The sequence below is a fragment of the Carassius gibelio genome, chromosome B24 (assembly GCF_023724105.1).
Source record: "Carassius gibelio isolate Cgi1373 ecotype wild population from Czech Republic chromosome B24, carGib1.2-hapl.c, whole genome shotgun sequence".
In the NCBI taxonomy this organism is placed as follows: domain Eukaryota; kingdom Metazoa; phylum Chordata; class Actinopteri; order Cypriniformes; family Cyprinidae; genus Carassius; species Carassius gibelio.
Window position 1 is genome coordinate 25328400 of NC_068419.1, and position 19611 is coordinate 25348010.

The 19611-nt window shown below is 35.9% G+C and overlaps 1 protein-coding gene and 1 pseudogene across 1 annotated transcript in view; one reads left to right on the top strand and one right to left on the bottom strand.

The window, feature by feature from the left end:
• Positions 1-19611, top strand: part of LOC128012867 (cerebellin-2-like) — a 636721-nt gene that overhangs the window by 611631 nt on the left and 5479 nt on the right. The window lies entirely within an intron of this gene.
• LOC128013123 (F-box only protein 15-like) lies at positions 12367-17444 on the bottom strand (annotated as a pseudogene).

Here is a 19611-nt window from a genome sequence, read left to right on the forward strand (position 1 = left end):
AGCAGCTCATCCACACGGGGCATCGGGTATCCGTCGAACTCGGAGACCTCGTTTAGGCGGCGGAAGTCGTTACAGAACTGGAGGGTGCCGTCCGGTTTTGGGACCATGACTATGGGACTGGACCAGGGACTGCGGGAGGGCTCGATGACCCCTAGCTTCAGCATCTCTTGCACCCCTTCTTCCACCGCTTGTCGCCGGGCCTCCGGAATTCGATAGGGCCGCTGCCGCACAACGGTCCCTTGTGGTGTGCGGACATCATGCTGCAGTAGGTTGGTCTGCCCGGGCCGTGGGGAGAACACATCGGAGAACTGACCGACCAAATGTTGAAACTTGAGAAGCTCTTCCATAGCTGGGGAGGGAGTCACCGCCTGACGAAGAAGCAGAGGGGGAAAAAAACAACAACTTGATGAGTCGGTGATTCTTCAGTAAGTTGCCCGCATTCTCCACCAGTGTCACGGGCTGAAGAATCACACGACTGGGTTTAGTGAAAAGTGAAGCCCCGGAGGGTTTATTTATTAAATGGTGCTTGGTGTAGTGCTGAATCCTGTAGTGCCTGGTGCTCGTCCTCGGTGCCACGTGATCCTGTTTGCCGGCCGGCTGAGTGCAAGGGAACTTGGTGTCCGGTGCTCGGGTGGCGGGCTGGTCGATCCGCAGCTGTCTAGAGGGACAAGAGAAACAACATTAGTTTCAGTCATCTGAAGATCCTCTCTCTCCTGTGTCACCCTCAGCCACAGCGTTTATAGTCCTCTCCTCATCCGCTTCAGCTGGGACCGATCAGCCCGCTGTGATTGCGTGCAGGTGAATCTCCCTCGTTACCAGGGCGACGCTGATAGGTGCCCAGGACACGGCTCACAATATATATATATATATATATATATATATATATATATATAATAATAAATACAAATATAATTCACATTGATCTTTTATTTATAATCATATTTCATAATGGTTATGTTTTGTTGTATTTCTGACCAAATAAAAGCAGCATTGACAAGCATAAAATACTTCTTTCAAAAAACAAACAAACAAAAAACAGCTAGATAAATAACAGCTACCATGCAATCTTACATTATTATGTAACATGATGAGCTCAACACAACTGTTTTAGGCAATAAAATACAATTATTTATTTGACCAATATATATATATATATATATATATATATATATATATATATATATATATATATATATATATATATATATATATATATATATATATATATATATATATATATTTAAAATAATTAAGTGTATTTATCCTTACTAAATAGATGTTTAATTCATTTGCGCTGTTTCTAGCCATTTGTGAATATCCTTAGTACATTTCCCTTATACATTCGCCTTTGGTTTGAAGGCTTTATTTTCTGTACAGCTGCTTTGGAACAATATGCATTCTGAAAAGCTGTGTGTAAATAAAACTGACTCGACTTGACAAGAGGTCTTGCTATTACAATCCATATAATACACATTACCCTTGCTACATATCTGCATCTCCAGGACTGAGTGGAGCAGCAAGCGTGAAGTCTTTTCAGTCAGCAGTGAGAGGTTATACTTATAAACTCAGAGACAGAGTTACTGGATTTTCACAATTTGCCCAGAGCAAAGAAACCCTTAGTGCATTTATGAGGACCTCTGGGACCAACAACAGGAGGGAGACTGAATTTAAGAAACAAACATAAAAGGAATCCCTAAATATAATTGTAAACTGGATTAGACAGAAATGGGAGTTCACATTAAATGCATTAAACCCTTCTGGAACCAAGACAGCACAGTGATGTTTTTTTTCTGAATGGTGATATGAATACATGCCAAAACCTTCAGCACATATTGCAAAAGTGAATATATTCAGATTGAAAAGCTATATACATATAATAATAATAATAAAAAAAAAAAAATAATAAAAAAATGTCTGAAGGTGGTATTAATATTAATCAGGCTTCAGCAAGCATTAGGCTTAATTAAAACCCATTGTGGTTTTTTGAAAGAAATTAATACTTTTATTCAGCAAGTATGAATTAAATTAATCAAAAGTGACAACAAAGACATTTATAATGTTACAAAAGATTTCTATTTCTGTTCTTTTGAACTTTCTATTAATCAAAGAATCCTGAAAAAAGTATTAAGCAGAAGAACTGTTTTCCATATTGATAATAATAAACTAAATTCAGCTTTGCATCACAGGAATAAATTACATTTTAATAGAAAACAGTTATTTCAAATTGTAATAATATTTCACAATATTACTCTCATTGTTGATCAAATCATAAAACTTATTGCAAAAACCAACTAAATAAATAAACATGGCCATAAACATGGGATATTAGTAAATTAATGTTATATTATTAATAAATAGACATGAAATGATGTAACATGGAAAGTCCAACATAGCTGCTATGATGAAATATTCTTGTTATAATGAATCTCATTAGTATTACAGTAGCTGGCATCCTGTTTAAAAAAATAAATAAATTAAGATTAATAACCATAATAAGCCTATTACAACGTAGTCAGAATAGAAGTTCAAAACCAAACCAATCCCTATTGCCTTGGGAGCAGGATTTAGGAGGTTGTATGTACTAAAGTTGTACTCCAGGTTAAGGTTCAAACTCTGGTCAAACTACAGCAAACTATTGAGTTATTTTAGGTATATTTCATTGTGAATGTGTTAAAGTTACTAAATGAGCAGTATAAGGATGTGCCTTAGTTTAAATGGCAGCGCAGAGCGGTGTCACGCAGTGAAGGCTGCGGCCTCGTTAGCATCTGACCTCAGTTTGGGATGACAGAGAATTAATTGTAGCAACAAGGTCCCGCCAGATCGGAGTTAAATGTTAATCAGGGGGTGAGAACACCGCCAAGTTGCTGCAAAATGCCACTGGGAGTTTTCAGCTGCATGTTAATAAAATGATGTGATTAAAATCACACTGTGCGGGCTAAGAAAGCTGCACTAATTCATTCAAGCATAACTATTTATTTGTAATATTTGGGGTGCCATTCAATTTTCTTTCAGCCACTGCGATAAGATTTTGTTTAAGAGGATGATTGTATCCAGGTCTCAGCTGGTCAGTCATTAGAAACACTAAAAATGGCATTGATTTCCCTTCCAAAGATCACAGAAAGTGCAATTAGTAATCTGCTTCCTAAATGATTTTGAGCTCACAATAACAAAGTTTATTAATTATTTGATCTGTAAACTGATATAAATAGCTTTCTGACCATCTCATTAAAAACATAGATGTATATACTATATTAGTTTTGTATCTCAGACACATTTCTCTCTTTATACGTCCCCAGAAGAGTCTTTTAATGCAAACAAAAAATAATGATAAGAAATACTGCATCAGTCTTCTGGTCTTAGCACACCAATATCTAAAAAGAATTATTTGTTCATTAATATAGATATGGTTCAATGTCTGTGTAATCACAACAGAAATTAATTTCACTAGTCTGCCATCTGCTGGAAAGACGCAATGTTATCTTTTGTGTAAAGTTAGTAAAGTTGAAATAAAATACAAGCTTATTATTTAGTGAATATGTTCCAATATAGTGTATAGTGCCCGATTATTAAATATAATAAAAGAAACAGCAGGCATCATTCCATAATTAACACTGCTTAACACATGTTTAATTCAGCTAGTGTTATAATCTTAGTAATTAATGATTTTTTTTTTTTTAATAAATCAATAAAATGAAACATTTGGCTGATTAAATAGCCATGCAGTATATTGCATATTTAGCAAATGTAGCAGTTCTACTAACTATTTTATGTCGAAAATTTGAATTCTGTTTAGATTGTACTTAATGTATACTGCAGTACAAATATTAATATTATGGTATGCCATTTCTGAACTTAGCCAAAGTTATTCAATGAGACTTCTTAATAGTTTTGGATTTGATGGATTTATTTATATATATTTTTTTAAATGCACCGCTTTTCACTTTGCAACCACTACATTCATTTACTCTGTTTTACCAGTCCTGGTCTCTCAGAATCAAAAACACTCCATTACTCTTTCCAGCCATTTCTACAGTGCAGCATACACTTGCCTAGAATGCTGTTCTTCGACTTCAGTTCAGCATTCACCACAATAATACCACAACAGCTCATCAACAAACTAAACCTGCTGGGCCTTAATAATTCCCTCTGTAATTGGATCCTGGACTTTCTAACTGGAAGACCTCAGGCAGTCCGTGTCGGCCAAAAACACCTCAAGCACTACCTCACTGAGCACAGGTGCCCCACAAGGCTGTGTGCTTAGCCCGCTGCTCTTCATGCTGCTGACCCACGATTGCACTGCCAAGTTCAGCTCCAACCACATCATCAAGTTCGCAGATGACACAATGGTGGTAGGTCTCATCAGCAACAGTGAAAATGCACTACAGAGAGGAAGTGGCAAAGCTGGCTGAATGGTGTTGCACTAACAACCTGTGAGTAAGACGAAGGAGGTTGTGATGGACTTCAGGAGAAACTCCGTTGATCACCTCTTACATCGACAGCTTGACCGTGGAGAGAGTCAGCCGCACTAAATTCCTGGGGGTGCACATCACAGTGGTGATCTCACCTGGACCACCAACACCATGTCACTCTCCAAGAAGGCACAACAGCGGCAACATTTTCTCCGCCAGCTGAAAAGAGCAAGTCTCCCTCCACCCATCCTCACCATATTTTACAGAGGAACCATTGAGAACGTGCTGACCAGCTGCATCACTGTCTGGTAGGGAACTGTAGTGCAGCAGACCGCAAGACCCTCCAGCAGACAGTGAACATAGCTGCAAATATCATCAGTACCCCTCTCCTCTCCATCCTGGACATTTTCTGCACATGATGCTCCAGCAAAGCCAACAGTATCGTGAAGGACCCAACCCATCCCTCCCACAGTCTCTTCCAGCTCCTACCATCAGAAAGATGGTACTGGAGCATTAGAGTCCGCTCTATCAGACTTCTCAACAGCTTTTTCCCACAGGCTGTGAGAGCTCTGAACTGAAATCACCCCGCCCTCCTCTAAAACCCTACACCAAACCCCTACCTCCTAAAACATGTACCATCTCACCTCCTCCACTCCCCAAACACCCCAACCTTACCACATCACATAAAAACTGTCTGAAACATTCTTTTTTTTTTTTTTTTTTTTTGGAGCAATTCAAATCTATTTTGTGCAGTTCTTCTCTATGCACACTAGACACTTCTCACACACACTGCTGTATGTACATAATCCCACAAAATACTCAGTAATATGTGTTAACATGCTCATGCATTACAAATCATCTTACACCGTTCCTCAGCCAGCTGCTTGACTTACGATGTTTCTCTTTGCACATGTACAGTATTCTGTGAAGCATTCGTATAGTCTATATATTTTTCTTTTTCAGTCTTTGTATAGGTCAGCATTTATATATGGTATATTCATATTCAAAATCTTTAAGTTAGTTGTGTATAGGTACAGTGTTTATGTTTAGCATTTTTCATAGTTTGTATTTTTTAGTTTATGTATAGGTAATCATTTACATATTCTATATTTAAAGTCAAAATCTGTCAGAAGGTTAGTTGTGTATAGGCTTATACTGTTTTACTTCATTGTTGTATGTCTATGGTACTGTGAGGCACAACATTTTGTGTACAGTATGTTCACACATGTAGTGGAATGACAATAAAGCTCAACTTGAACTTTAACTTGAACTCATTACTATTTGCGCCTCATTTATGGATTACCAGATCTAGCAGGTGTTTTATGACTTATAAAGACTATATTACCAGATGCATAAAGTGTTTTTACTACACTAAAATGTGCCTCGGGTCGGTCTTGATATAGCTGCATTGTACTGTTATTCACCTACTGCAGTACAATAAACCATTGAAATATTGGGGCAACATAAGGGGTATTAACCTTCAGGCAAACCTTTAATACAGTCTCAGTCATGACAAGAAGCCAATTCATTTCAGTCTACAGAGGGAATGGATTTGGATCAGTCACGAGTCACGACACAGAATATGTTGAAAAAAGCAGTTTTCAAGGTTATATTGACCTCTAAGAAAAAAAAAAAAAAAGAAGAAGAGAGTGCTAGGCAATCTTATTACGCCACTATCCAGTTTTTTTTTTATGTCTGTCTCTTCTGCCAGCTGTATAACTTCGGCACCTCTGATTACTGACCTAAGCAAAACATTATTCCAACTCTGGAATTGTGTCAAAATGCCTGCAATAAAAGGCTATGTCATGATTATATACCTCTCCTGAATGCAATTATCTTATGCTAGGAATGCTGAGGCTGCACAATAACAACATAGAGACTTTTGCTGTCAAATGAACATTGCTAAGTGTCACAGTGGGGCACTGTGACTAGAGACTGGCACTGGACTTAGAACACAACACACTAGGCATGCATAGACTTTTCATACAACAACACATATTTGTTTTGCGCAATGTAACACCAGTTAACACCAGGTATGTGTGTGTATGTAATTGGTTGTGTATTGTTTAAGTGTTGATCCTGTTCTCACCATTTTTTGTTTAGGTTAACACTTGGTGAGTCAATTTTTTTTTTGTTAATTTGTGTATTGTTAAGAATACAAACAACACCGGTTGACATGTTAAATGTTTATTGTTTTCAATTATCCACTTACATAAAGTAAACAGTCATACTTGCGTACTGGACCATTTTCTCATAAAAAAACAGAAGAAACCCAGGCACCACATTGCCACCATTTTTAAATACCTGTTTCCCGCCAATAGAAGGCACACTTAATTGGTCTCATGCCGGAGGGGGAGATTGGTGTTTGTTTGATGCTTTGGTAAACCATAATAATGAATTTAGTTTGTGTTGTTTGAAATGGTTGTATATTTCTGCATGTTTTTAGTTCTAATAGTTATGCCTTTGTTACAATTAAGTTGCTATTTAATTGTTTTGTCTTTCTTGAACTTATTTGTTACCATCAATTATTTAATGGTTTAGTCCTAGGGGGAGGGGCTTATACTTTTTAAGTGTTTCTCTCAGTCTGGTAATGGAGAGCTCGTAGAGTGAGTCGGGGAAAAGTTGCTTGCTTGATTTTTGGGTCAAATTATTGACATAGCCAAAAGTTTTGTTTGTACATTTAAACTTTGTACAATTTTTTTTTTCTATTTTTTATTTTATGTTTTTCTACTTTTTGAGTTACACTGTAAATATAATTTGAATTATTTTGGAAAATCTTTGTTTTTCACATTTTGGAATAAACACCAACTTTTTGTCTTCATCAGCACGTCACTTCATTTTTTCACGCCTCCATCGGCCGGTACATCCAGAGCAGGGGTGCCGCCACTGCTTGAACACCTTGTAGCAGTTGGCACACCACTGTCTCTGTTACACTAAGCTATACAAGTCACAGCAAGTATTTTTTAATTTTATGATGTCAAAATATAATTCACAGAGTCACACGTTAAAATCCCATTACATACTCTTAATGTCCTCAGTGCTTACAGTATGATACATCTTCAAGTCAAGCACTTCAACTGAAACTTTATGGACTATTAAATTTGCATAAACCAATGCAGTGGAGATTTAAAGTGTAACATGACGGCGACGCTATGACAAAAGAACATAATCTACCTCTAGGGCAGAGAAATGTCTATTGCCTATGAATAATATAGACAAATCAGCCGCCAGGTATACAAGAAGCATGTCATTTTCCGGGGTAAGAAACATTCCGCAAGTAGAGTAATGCAGCACCGACCAAAAAAATCCATTATGCAAATCTTTTAATTTAGAAATATGTGTAATGAAATTAAAAAAAAAAAAAAAAAATCCTGATGAAGACAGAAAGCAAAACCATCTTAAGTGGATACAATGCCTTTGGTTTTGACATGATAATGAATCCATAAGTACAAAACATCACTGTAATGAACTAAATTTACAATGCATCAACAATGAACTTTTATAAACAGATTCATTCACTTATGCTTTATGACACATACGACAAGGACAATTTCTCATATGCTGTTATTTCTCCAAGTAAATTTGAGAAAACCATTTGTTCATGTTCTTACTTTTTACAAAAGCAAAAAAAATAAATAAAAATAATAATAATAATAATGATAATAATAATAATAATAATTCATCCAGTGATTTTAATTTCATCCATTGTATTGTAGTATCACTGAAATACTTTATAACTTTCAGAAATGTTGTTTTAGTCATTTTATACCTTAAAAAAAACTTTTTATTTATATACTTCTAACTTTTTCTTTTCAGTTTTAGTGTATTTTCATCATATATTTTTAATTAATGATACTATCATAGATATATATTAGTGTTGTCAAGTGATTAAATCCAAAATAAAAGTTTTTATTTACATAATATGTATGTGTACTGTGTATATTTATTATGTATATATAAGACACACACATGCATGTATATATTTAAGAAAAATATGCTACATATTTAATACACATAAATATACACGCACACGCATACACACACACACATTAGGGGTGTAACGGTTCACAAAATTCACGGTTCGGTTCGATACGATTCACTGGTGTCACGGTTCGGTTCGGTACGGTTCGGTACGTTTTAGATACAGCAAAAAGAAAAATTGGCAGATAAATTTCCTTGATTTTTAAAAAATGTTTTATTTATTAAAACTAACAAAGTATGTTTTTTTTTTTTTTTTTTTTTACATTGAACAATGATGGAGCTATTCTTTACCCATATTCTATGGTGTTTTCTTAGCAGCATATTGTATAAACAAAAACAGCTCCTTATAAAAAAAAAAAAAAAATGAAAATGTCATATTGTTGTAGTAGTTATGAACACATAGAAAGATGTAACCTTTTATATGGAACTCTATACCTCTTTATATTGAGTGTGTTTTTACTCAATTGGTTCTCTATAGGGCTTATGTTTTTTGGAACAAAGCAGGAATTACTCTCTGGCTGAAATAGGCTCGTGAAGGAATATTGTAACGGGGCTCAATTACATTAAGCATGTTCTTAAAACCTGCGTTTTCCACTACAGAGTAAGGCGCTCGCTCACTCAGTACGTGCTGAAGGCTCGTTGGAAAATGGCCAAAGGGTCTTTTACACAGGACGCGGTATGCGCTGTGCTGGACCCTGGGCTCAGCGTTGCCCTTCAGATACAACGCGATTTGCGCTGCACCATACCAAGAGCAAAGTAGGTGGAGTTTTCAAAACTGCCCTTGCATACGTTCTATTTACAACAGTTCTTCTATCTAATAACGTGCAGGCCTGTTAATTGTATCGTACTGCTCAGGAAATTCCGACACAGTATAGTACTAGTCCATTTTGATTTCCGTCCTTGTTTGGATGCCCCGATCGATTGGTAAAGTGCACCCAAACACGAGACCTGTTGGTTATTGGAGGATTTTCTATTTCTGGTCTTTTAAACGCATTGGCCATTTTTTAAACGAGCCTTCAGCGCGTACTGAGTGAGCAAGCGCCTGACTGAGCAGCATAACATAAACATATAAGTTGGTGCTTTTTTCTTCTTCGGGGGTGTCAGGGGCGTTGCCTGTTACGTCGTTTGGGTTATTGGGCTACCTTGTTGAATGCATATCATTATATTTCACAATTCTTTTTTCCAAATATAATTAATTAGTCCAATGAACCGTTCGGTACATAGTGCGTACCGCGTACCGAACCGAAAGCCTCGTACCGAACGGTTCAATACGAATACGCGTATCGTTACACCCCTAACACACATATATATATATATATATCAATATATCAGGGGCATTTCCTCTAAGGAGGCAAGGGAGGCAGTGTCTCCTCAAAACTGAATGAGAAAATTATCGAAATTACAAATATGACAAAATATTCTAAAAGTCACTTGTTTTTATAAAGTAACAATGTCCAACAGTGACACCTGCAGGTAAAGTTACAGTGGAGGCTCGCTTCCCTTCAGTCCATAGACTTTCTACAGAGACCCTAAAGCTTGCGGTGACTTTTCTGGAGGCTCATTCTTGGTATATTGGTTTATTTTGCGTCAGAGTAAGCCACATTTATAAACCGAATAACTAACTAAGTCATTTGTGGATTAGTGCATACTGGAGACTTCGCAAACCGTTTCAAACTATTCAGGGGTGCGTTTCCCAAAAGCATAGTTGGTTGGCAATGGGAAATTGTATTGCAACCAACAAAGTTGCTAACTAAGCAACTATGCTTTGGGGAAATGCACCAGTGTTCAATTTGTTGAACTGGTTCGACCTTTTCAGAATGCCGCAAGCGCACCGCAGATCATGTGACAACTAACCAATCAGCTTCATCCTTTCCCGTAAACAACGTTGAAAGCTCAGCCAAGATGAAGGAACAGGTGATCATAGTTGTATATGGATTGCAATTTTGAAATAAATTTAGAAGCAGAGCTACTGCAAATGATTTTTAGAGCTGCAAATCCATTTATCCTTTGCTGAAATTTCTGCATCTTCATGGAGAGAGCACGTCATTGTTGCTTAGCAAAAGGCAGACGCCCGAGCGCTTTGGAAAGAAGGAGAAAGCGGCGTGCCTAGTGTTTTCCACATGTTTTTAGGCGCGATATGTGAATGGTCCCTTATACAAACAAAACTTTTCTCCAAATTGTGAATGTATTATGTAGAGAAACCCATCAAAAGGCGATCCATTTATGGCACAGTACAGTTGCCCGGAAATGACTGAACTGGCTTATGGAAAAAAACAGGAAGTAATCATGCATATGCTCAGTTGGATATGATCGGATGTGTTAATGACGTGCGATAAATCCTGCCTCTTTTTTTTTCAAGGTCTCGGTCTGAATGAAGAAAACAATGCCGTTATTGACAAATTATAATGTAACTAGGAAGAGTCCTGGTTGTTTCAAACTTCTTCCATTAAAAGACTACATGATTCTGTGAACCTTCAATGAAGCACAATTTTTTTTTTTTTTTTTTTGATCTCTTCCCCAGATGTGTGGCTTGATGCAAACCTGTTTCTGAGCTCTACAGGCAGTTCTTTTGACCTCAGGGCTTGGTTTTTGCTCTGGTATGCATTATCAGCTGTTTGACCTTTTTAAGATGTTTGTGCCATTCCGAATCATACCCATTCAACTAAATTTGCCACAGGTTAACTTCACTTGAAGTGTAGTAACATCTACAAGTAATAGGATTGCACCTGAGCTAAATTTCAACTGTCCCAGACTTATGCAATGGAATCATTTTATTTTTTTTAATTTTTAATATATTTGCAAAGATGTTAAAACCCTGTTTTTTGCTTTACAATTTTCTGTATGGAGTGTAGATTGATTTAAATAAGTTTAACACAAGGCAGCTACATAACAAAATGTGGAAAAAATTAAGGGCTATAAATACTTTCGTTATAATATATATATAGTTTAGTCATTTTTTTTTTTTTTTGAATGTCTTACTTTATATTTATTTACTTATACCAAATTTTTATTTCAGTTTGAGTTATTTGATATGTTTAAATGTTTCCTTGGTAACTAGCTGAAATAAATAAATAAAAAAGTATATATGGTTTTAATTAACTATAATAACCCTTTTTCATCGTTGGTTTCAGTAAGCAGTTATCCACCAATTAGCACAATAATATTGAGATCCTTGGTGTCATTTTTAACAAGCAGGTTGGTTGCATCAAGAGCCTTTCAGCTCAGATCTGCTGCTAAATTGAAAGAGTTTCTTTTATGAAAGGACTTGGGAACAATCCTGGCTTGATTACTTTATATGTATGCAGGCCTGTCTCAATCACATCTTCAAATGGTTCAGCACACGCCAGTGAGACTTATAGCTGAAATCAAAAATAAGAGCTCACATCTTCCTTATAAGAATCCTATTAGTTATTACCAATACAATCACAATTCTGCTTTAAATTATACAAGCGACCCTGCGTAGTATTTTTGTAAACTCCTTTATCCATACTCTTCCCCAAGGTCATTCAATCAACTTCCTCCTGTCCTGCTAACGCTGTAAGGGAGATTTCTCAGTTCAGGAATGGTTTCCAGCTCTCAGTAGATCCTCCTCCTCCACTGGCACTTTTAAATCCAACTTAAATGTCCATTTTTATACCTTAGCTTTTGATTCTTTATTATTATTATTATTATTTTTTTTTTTTTATGGATTTCTTGTTCTATCATTTGTATTTTATAAGACTGGACATGCAAATCCCTCTTTTATATCCTACAATTAAAATATAATGGTCTGTGAAAATGTGTATTTTAAGTGTTTGGTGATATAAAAATGTATAGAAACGATCAGCCAAAACATTAATCTGAAAAGAAAAAGCTACAATAATCTTGACAGGAGTTTAATCTTGCTACAAACTGACAAGCTTTTTTGCAGCCTCGCTTGATTTAAATCTAATATAGTAAACGGCTGTCATACAAACCGAAATGGCACACAAAGTCTTTAATAATCTCTCCCAAAGTGCTTTTTTACTTTGGCGACAGCAATGTAAATCACTAGATTAACCACAAAATACTGTTCCCCATCTGCTTCAGCCTCATCTCCACCATCCCCTCTGAGTCTCGGTATAGGATGGAGAAACTTCCACCATCAAAATCATATTATTCTGTGCCCTGACTTGCTTTTGTCATAACAACAGGATCACTGAAGCACCAAAAAAGGCTGCTTGGCTTCATCCCATACAATGAGATTGATCATGCAACAGTCCTGGAGACAGCAATTAGACCATGAAACCTTCCTAATCTTAGTATTTAAGTGCTGTGAGTAAGAAAGTGAGGATGACTGGACCAGTGTGGTGCTTCTTTACATTGATAGTTCCATGTAAAGCTTCAGTCCTCCAAGGCAAACTGACGTCTCCAACCAGATGAGTATTTGGGGATTCTCACTGATCACTTCCAGTGGAAAACCATTAGAAATCAGACATCTTTAATCAGTCTTTTATTTAATTTCAAAACATTTTAAATCAAAAGGTGGTTTTCATGGCTGTATGAAGTAAATCAGAAAATATCCAAACCTCTTCATCATCGGTCATATTTTGAATAATACACATTTGTTCAGAAATAATGAAAAAATAGCATTACCATTTAAAATAACTATTTTCTATTTTAATACATTTTTAAATATTACTTATTCTTATGATGGCAAACCTAAATGTTTTAAAATATATATTAAAAATTATATGAAATGTTGTTTCATAAATATAATTACATTTTATATGGAATACTGGTAGAGTTAGGGTTTTAATTTTGCTTAAAGCAGTACAACCCTCGTATATTTTTTTGAATCTAGTGCCATCTACTGTCAACAATCTAGTATCATCAATTGTAGAGGAATCTTAGTGTAAAACTGTTACAACAGCCAACAGCTCATTCACGTACAGTACTTATATAAGGTTATTATTTATTTTCTATTTATTTTTATTCCACAATGTCTGCTTTTACCTCTTCTACAAAACAGCAGGGAAAAGTGTTCAGACATGATGACTCTCACTGTATTGTGCAGTTCAACATTAGCAATCCATGGAGAACATACTCTGAGTCCACATCATCAGATAAAGCACTGACTCCAGCTGCTGGACATGGACTAGCGGTGTGAAATTGGGATAAAGAAGAGATATAAAGTAAGAGATTTAATACAAAGTGGGTGTCAATTTAGGTTTTTTCACTGAGGACTGTATGGCAGTAAAACAGACAGTGTAACAACTGATGAGTCAGTTGTACAGTGTTCAGCTTCACCAGAAGATGGAGTTATTAGACCACCAAACTATACTGATATAACTGACAATTAGGTTCTGATATACACAGACACTTCTGCGTTAAAAAAAAGAAAGAGAGAGAGAGAGAGAGAGAGAAGGAGAGATCAGAAAAATAAACTAAAGGGATTAAGAAAAATAAATACATATTATATTTTGGGAAGGGCTTTAACAGTGTAAAAAAAAAAAAAAAAAATGATAAGAGGAAATAAAGCAATACCGAACAGATGCATGAAGACTTCTTTCCACAAGTCTGTGATTGTGCAAGTTTACCATGACAAAAACAATTCCCCATATATATATATATATATATATATATATATATATATATATATATATATATATATATATATGTATATATATATGTATGTATGTATGTATGTATGTATATATATATATATATGTGTGTGTGTGTGTGTGTGTGTGTGTGCGTGTGTGTGCGTGCGTGTATTCTAAGATATCATAATACATTTAAAACATCAAGTGCAACAACCAAAAAATACATACAAACCAAACAGCAGGGCAAATGAAATAAGTGTCACAACATGCAAATTTTGTCGACATACAAGGAGACCTCTAGGATTGGAAAATACCTTCCAGAGTCCCAAAGTTATGCCCTGCACAACATACAGCATCTTGACAATCTTGTCTGAAACACACAATTCATGGTGCTCTCGTTGAAGCTTTATTTTGGACATAACTGATTTCCAGCTTGTCCTGAAAGACACAAGATCGAAGCAACTGCATCACTCGTTTAGTTTGGAGTAAAGCTGTACCTTTGTGTATTTTTGGCACCTACCACACCTTTAAGGAGCAGCACAATTGAGGGGAACCCGCAACACTCTTTGAAGCTCAAGGGAGGTGAGCTGGTTGAAAGGAGGCCAAGTGACAGCGCTCCAGAACACAATTACAGCCGTACTGCTGAAGAAGGCATGAGACTGCTCAAAGGTGCTCCGCCGTCCTCTCCCATCAGTCACTGAGATCTCCCATGGAATGCACAGACTCCTAGACACACATGACACAAACCCTAACTGACACCTCAGCTCTCAGATAATTTAAGGGCAATGGCTTTTTTTTTTTTTTCTTTCTTTTTTTTTTTGAAGAAGAAGAAGAAGAAGTGGGGAATGCAAGATCAATAATACACAAAATGTATCAAATAAAACACTAAGCTAATGAAAGTAATGTTTAATCTGTATATTTATCTTGTTTTCCTAAAACATCCTTAAAATGAGATACACTTCTTTACTTGCATTTATTTTACAATGTTAAAATTTGAAATTAAAAGGTAACATTGTTTTTCAGATGCTGCATTTTGAAGTAAGTTTATTATCAATTTGCTTATCTATCTATCTATCTATCTATCTATCTATCTATCTATCTATCTATCTATCTATCTATCTATCTATCTATCTATCTATAGTACACACACACACACACACACACACACACACACACACACATATATATATATATATATATAGAGAGAGAGAGAGAGAGAGAGAGAGAGAGAGAGAGAGAGAAAGCAAAACTCTAATAAAGTTTAGAATATATAACTGATGTGTGTTCTGATGTAAACTATTGTATTAAACAGTATGCCATATATCCAGTTCAAAATTATACATTTAGACATTACTGTATGTGGGATATTGATTGAAAGAGACTGGATAAAATTCCCAGTTACACTTTTACTAGTGGCCTGACCAAAGAAAAAAAAAAATAATCCTTTACAATGTTTTTGTGAAATAGAAAAGGAAATATGTGCACAAATATACAAATAAGTCAATTTTCTGAATATGTAACTCTTGTGTTGTCCTCTATCTATACAGTATAAGCTTTCTAACTGAAGATTCATGAGATGAACCTTTGAGCTATTTCAGAGAAATGGTTTATCATCTACATTCTCTTCATTAGTAAGAACTAAAGACTAGATTTTTTAAGGGGTAAGACTATTGCACAGAAAACTATATAATCAATTTTGAGCGACATGACATTAGCAACTAATAATGTAAGAAACCACAGATAAATGTTTCATAATCAATTGCATGAATGTACAAAAGCATTTGCAACTTGTTCAAAAGAATGACAAACTGGTTTTGTGATGTGTATAAATGACTAGATGATGTGGAGGTTGTACAAGTAGTTTTGAGAATTTCATTTCTGATTTGAGAAATGCACCGAAGTGACTGAGAAAAACTGTAAATAAATACATATAAATAAATAGAAAACTATTTTTAAAGGTGGAGAATACAAGATAAAGAGCCAAATAACATAAAACAAATCTGTATTTTTATCTAGCTTTGCTGCAAAAGTATCCTGAGCATCTTTAAAATAAGATTCATTTACCCAAGAATCAAAACTGTGTTCAGATGGAAATATGAAAACTGAAAATCAAAATACTATTGATTGATTAATTGATTAAGAGCAGGGAAGTGTCTGTTTGGCCAGAAACTAGCAATAAATGACATTAATTCTGAAAGAAGCAGAGCATTAGGTTGGGGAAATACCTAATATGATGCATCACGTGTCGGGCATTGGCATCACATGATACCAATTAATGCTTTAAATCGAGATACAAGCAGAGTCCCAGAGAGATTAATAGCTGTTGTCTGTGTCTACAAGTCAGTGGAGATGATTATTACCGAAGTAAATCTCATCCTTCGTTGTCATTGTAACTGAGGAACCTATGGGGATATGTCTGGGCAAGAGGTAGGGGCCAAGCAATTTATTTCTACAATTCACCCAGCCTTCTGAGGGGACCACAATTATTTTCTTTCCCCCTGTATGCCACACGCTCTTTGAGTCGAAAAATTGAGTGGCTCGGAAGCTCTAATCAGAGGTTAAGACAACAGCACGCCGCAGCCTGCAGATCATCAAGCGTTTTTCCGTATCCCATCGCCCAGGAGCACAGAGCAAATCTAAGACGCTGACTCTCACACTCACCTTTAATAAGCCCAGACGCTGCAGGAGGGAGAAACACACCCTGACATATATTTGATGGGGAATATGCCATCTTCAACAGATTAGATGGGTCACAACAAAGACGTTATTTTGACTACAAAGTCTTGTTGTGTATTACTAAATGTAGATGTAGGGGCTTACAAAAAGAGGGTTGAAAGAAAGAAATCAAAACAACTAGAAACCCAGAAACTACACGAGAAAATTATTTATACTTAAATATTTATATCAAGAAACAGATTCCGGTCACCATGCTAAACCGATGCTCTCATCCTATTAAAAAGGATAAAATTACCATAAAATTAAAAGGAATTTTAAGAGATTTACGCATTAAATTAATAGTGAATTCTCAAAATAACAACAACAACAAAAAAAGACAGAATCTCTAACCTTATGACTTCCTCTGTTTGTCAATGCGTTGTAGTTTTGTTCTCCACTTTGTACACATTCAGGCCGGCAATTTCTTTGAAGAATGCATTTCTCCAGTATCTCTTTGGCCTCTCCCGCACACCAACTACACCAAGATGATCTTGGCAAGATCACGTATCATCTGATCTTCTTGACTGGCTTTCTTCTTTTTGCTACGTTCGCGGATGTAAAACTGATACCACATAAAACTGCAAGGACATCAGGATGAGGAAATACTAATGATTTTGATTGATTTTTTAGCTTCGAGAGAAATATGGTCTATAGGAAAACAAACTCACTTGTTGTTGGAGAGTTCCTGGAAATGCTTGTTGACTAAAGTAATGCAGAAAGTTACTTGCCTTTCTAAGGAGTTTTCACAAGTCTTTCCTTTGCATTTGGATGGCATTCTTGTAGACTGCTGGATGTTGTAGAGCTGCCTTTCTTTGTTTTCTATGAAAGTTAAACACAACTGAACCAATCTAGCAGAGCTCTGCAGTGCAGAAGCATTAAAGCCTGAATGCAGGGCCGTTTGAAGGAATTTGGGGGCCCCAAGCAAAATGGACATAGAGGCCCCCCGAAACTTAGTTTAAACTCTGGGCTGTGCAGGATATCAGCTATAATTATAGAGCTTTTGGTACTTTGTGCTTTATAGCGGAAAAATCAGCACTGAGAAGTGATGCATCTGTTGATGTTGAGGATGAAGTTGATGGTGTAGCTGGGAAATAATTGAAACAAAAATCTGAAATTACCTGTGAAGTACGTTTTACCATTTCACTGTTAGCATATTGAAAGAGGTCACTATTACCAGCTCAGGGGTGCTTTAAATGAACAACTAAGTTTCTTTTTTTAGATTTTTTTTTTAAATGCATAGAATGCAATGCATACATAAAAAAAAAAAACATTTAATTATTAATAATTGTTTCTCTGTATGTACTTGTACTTTGAACAATGACAATAAAGTTGACAGATGAATTAAGTGCATTTAAGTGCCATTCAGGTGGGTTTTTAAATAAAGCATTTTCTGAGATGCACATTAAACACCAAACATTAATTTCTCTTTTAATTAATGAAAATTAAGCAAACTAAAGTTTTTGTTAAGAGCAGTTCTGTAGATGTTGTTCATGTGTTCACATCCTTATTTAGTGAGACATCAGACGCGAGACTGAAATCACCGCGAGCGTCACGCGCGCTTCTGTGCGTCTTCAAGGAAGACGCGCTTCTGCTCCTTTCATTAAGAGAGACACGCAGAACATGCAGGATTCATATTTAAACAGACTGTTCCTGCTTAATATTTACAGATATTAGTCCGTATCGTGGTTTGATGTAAGTGCAATGACCTATTTTTAATTCATTCATTCAAAATTTGGCAAATTACGTGTCATTCTGCGTTAAACTGTAAATTCCGTTTTTATGACTGGATTCCGCGATTCTTGCAATCGAAACACGCCACGACGTTCTCTTTATGTTTGCCTGAGCCCTCAAATCAAAACACTGCTGACTCATTGCATTCTGCGATATCTGATCTGCGTTTCCCGTTAAAAAAAAACATATTACAGTAACCATATTCCTTCCGTTCGAAAAAAAAAAAGCAGAGATCACTTGACTTGGTTGGCCTGCTGCTGTCAGCGACAACTGAGAGGGGCCCCCTTGAGGGGGATCCCAATAACAGTGTCATTAGATGTTACTGCATTGACGATCAAAGGGGCGCTCACACAGTGTCGTTGCATTTTATTCTTAACCAGTCGTTGTCTTGGGGCCCCAGGTCAGCTCGGGGCCCCAAGCAATTGCTTGGTTTGCCTGCCTTGTTGCTACGGGCCTGCCTGAATGATGTTAAATAACATAAGTAACAACCACCTGGACATGGATTTTGATTTAATAAGATCTCACAGAGTCTAGTTTATTTTAATGGGGTATATACAACTACATTATTCTACTAACAGGTAATGATGTAACTACCTGGCGAATTTCCGCAAGGAGCGGAAGTGTCAATTTGAAACAGTTGTCCTCAAACTAGGATCCATGAACACTCTGAGAGCCGCATGGGGGTGCTAATGCTACGTGAACAACTCGAGAGTAACACAATGCTGAATGTGTTTTTCTTTTTATTCCTTAATATTCCTATATTTAATTCCTTGTATATATATATATATATATATATATATATATATATATATATATATATATATATATATATATATATATATATATATATTCATATATTATTATTATTATTATTATTATTATTATTATTATTCATTTTTTTATTTTTTTATGCTGGTACACTTGTTGTTTTGTCTTTTTTCCTCATTAAATCATATATGAAATAATTTAGCCTAACACTGCTTGCTCACTAGTGGATCCTCTGCAGTGAATGGGTGCCGTTATAATTACAGTTTATACAGTTTTTAAAAATATATAACAATAATCCACAAGTAATCCACATACCTCCAGTCCATAATGTATTATGAAACAAAGAACAGCATATTCATAAGAAATAAATCCATCAAGGTGTTGACTTAAAACGATGCTTCTGTCCAAAATATGAGTCCAAAATATCACTTCCTCCAATGAAA